The sequence below is a fragment of the Mandrillus leucophaeus genome, unplaced genomic scaffold (genome assembly GCF_000951045.1).
Source record: "Mandrillus leucophaeus isolate KB7577 unplaced genomic scaffold, Mleu.le_1.0 Scaffold368, whole genome shotgun sequence".
In the NCBI taxonomy this organism is placed as follows: Eukaryota; Metazoa; Chordata; class Mammalia; order Primates; family Cercopithecidae; genus Mandrillus; species Mandrillus leucophaeus.
In genome coordinates this window covers 2,154,951-2,157,638 of record NW_012103898.1, presented here as the reverse complement: position 1 = coordinate 2,157,638, position 2,688 = coordinate 2,154,951, and the positions used below count along the sequence as shown (strand labels likewise).

Genomic DNA, 2,688 nt, shown 5'->3' with positions numbered 1-2,688 from the left:
CGGCAATTTCCTGTTTTGATATCTACACTTCTGCAAAGAGCATTACTTTTATAATCATAATTAAGCATTCGATTGAACACTGAGTCTTTTGTTAGACACTGGGAAGGTGAACATGACAGGGCACCTATTAAGTCCATTTTTTTATTCGTGATTTAAATTGCTATAGCTATAACAAATTAAATTACATATATATATCTGTTTGTGGATTTTGGCAGCTGTCTCTCCCTGCATTGTGGTGCCAGTGCCATGTCATTTTCATTATGAAAGCTTTATAACAGGTTTTACTATCTGACTAGGCAGATTGTCTCTCATTACCCAGCATCATAATTTTCTAGGCCTTTACAAATTAATTTTATTGAGGTACAGTTTACATACAATACAATGCACCGCTTAAATATATATTTTGATGAGTTTTGTCAAGTTTATATTCCCCTATAACCATCAAAATAAAAAATAGACCAAAATATCCAAAAGATCATTTGGAATTAGAACTAGTAAAAATTAACAGAAAATACTCGCTATAGTGCAACATGTGACAAAGAATTACTACTTTAATATGTAATACACATAAAGTGCTTAAAAACCAGGAAGAGAAAGATACTTAACTGAAAAATGGGAAGAAGAATTAACAATCAACTCACCTACAGAAATGCAAAAGGCTACTACACAGAGGAAAAAGTGTTAATTCCTACCGGTAATCAAAGACATGCAAATTAAGACAAGATACCATTTCTTGGTCCACACTTTTGATTCAAAACTTCAAATGTGTATACATAGAGAAAATTTTAAGATATGCAGAAAATCTAAACCATCTAGAAGTTGAAGTTTTAAGTTATTTTTATTTTGTTTCTCCTTTGGAGTTTTGTTTCCTGGATGTTTTCTAATAAGGGTATCCTTACAACATTCTGATAATTCTAATAATGTTAGTTTTCTCTTCTCACCTCATAAAGTACCTAGTGCAGTGCATTCTAGAAATTCAACCCTAAAGAAAAGCTATTTCCCCTTAAAAGGATTAGTTTTCTTGGAGAAACACACACATGCACGCGCACACACACCTGCATGTATTGCTAATGGTCCGCATGGTGAGATCATCATTGGAGCCGCCCTGCGGTCCCCCGGAGAGAGCGTGGGTCGAGCAGAGGATGCGGGTCACAACGACCCTGCAGGAGCTCATGCCCCAAGACACCGTGAGCGCAGTGCGACACTGGCGACGCCCGAGCCAAGGGCCAGAAAGAGGGTGAGACACGCCCAGGTGGACCTAATTAACCCTCCCTCTTGGAAAAAGAATGGGGGACGATGTCCAGGGCACTGGATCTAGTGTCTGTCGCTGACCTTGGGCAGTCCCTGCCACGCCTGAGCCTCAGTTTCCCACCCGTAGGCCGAGCTGACCGTCTCCATCGCTGCGCTTCTTCCCTTCTGCTGTTTTTTCCCGGTGCTGGGAAGGACGCCTTCCTCTGCCCAGTTGCCCTCCCCCAGCCCTTGGCTGCGAGGTCGCCCGCAGAAACCCAACACTGCGGCCGCGTTCTCCGCGCGCCAGGCGAACCTAAGGTGTGGACGCGCTGCGAGGGTCCTCTGCTTGCGGGCGGCCATTAGGTGCCAGGCCCCTTGGCGCTTCGGCCCTGCTAGGCTCGGCGAGGGTCTTACCCAGACTGGCACGCGCCCCGCTCTCGCGTCCTTCTGTTGGCCTGTCAGCGCAGCTGGTGCAGGCGAGGGCCAGGGAGGCGCCCCCGCTGCACTCAACCATCCCCGCACTGACGCGGGAGCCTGCCGCGCCGGGGACCCTGAGGGACCTCGCAATCCTCCGGCAGGAAGCGGTCGGAGCTCCGGGCAGGGCCGCTAGGCAACCCGCCTGCCCGAGGCGCACTGCCAGGGGCACAGGCCCTCTGCGACGCCTCTCCCCAACCCCCAGCTGCCCTGCTTGTGCCAGCTGTGGCCACCCCTAATCCTTGTCCCCGCGCTCTGGTGTCTCTCCAGGGCTCCGACCACCGCGCCAAAAGGGCTGAGCAGATCGTGCGCAACAGAAACCTACCGGGTTGGGGCGATCAGCTCGGTCCCCTGCGCGCGCCGAGGGCCGCCTCTGGTATCGCCCAGGCTGGCTAGCTCATCCCGGTGGAGGCGCCATCGCCGGGGCCCGGAAGGAGCGGACGCAGCGCGGTTTGGGTGTGCGCCCGAGCCTCACCTCATCCCGCCTCGCAGCTCGGGCGCAGGGCTCCCCTTGCTCAGGCGGGCCATGTGACCCGCGAGCTGCGGAGCGACCGCGGCCCCCAAAGCCGGCTTGGGGAAAAAGGACGGCAAAAGGCGCCAACTGATGGGCAGCCAGGGAAAAGCAGGAGTCGCCCCCAAGTCACGCAAACAGGAAGCCTGTTTCTTTTGTGAGGGAACTAGAAGCCAGCATTATATTTCATCAGGTGGGTACACAGAGACTTATTCACACCAATGGAACGACATCTCTCAATGCGTGAGAAAGCTATTACTTTGGGTCTTGAATTTTTTCAGTCTTCTCAAAACCCTCAATTTAAACACAAATGGCCACGAGAGACAAAACGCCTGAGGTATGGGAAGGTATGCACATTGAGAACAATCCCGGCAAAGCAAACAGGAAAAAGATATAGAATGATCGGGGGAGGAAAAATGTGGAGGACAAAAGAAAACGAACAGCTTCCTGCATTCCACCCTGGACTTTCCCTT

General features: G+C 50.7%; 1 protein-coding gene across 3 annotated transcripts in view; it reads right to left on the bottom strand.

Annotated features, from left to right (window-relative positions):
• The window catches only part of TMEM246 (transmembrane protein 246), a 23,722-nt gene extending 21,419 nt beyond the window's left edge, over positions 1 to 2,303 (bottom strand). For 2 of the 3 annotated variants that reach the window (XM_011990038.1, XM_011990037.1), the window contains exon 1: positions 2,030 to 2,303. The gene's annotated coding sequence lies outside the window, so the exon portion shown is untranslated. Of the gene's footprint in view, positions 1 to 1,644; positions 1,848 to 2,029 lie in introns of those variants that run through there. The other variant, XM_011990040.1, reaches the window with a different exon arrangement.
• Between the last annotated feature and the right edge of the window lie 385 nt (positions 2,304 to 2,688).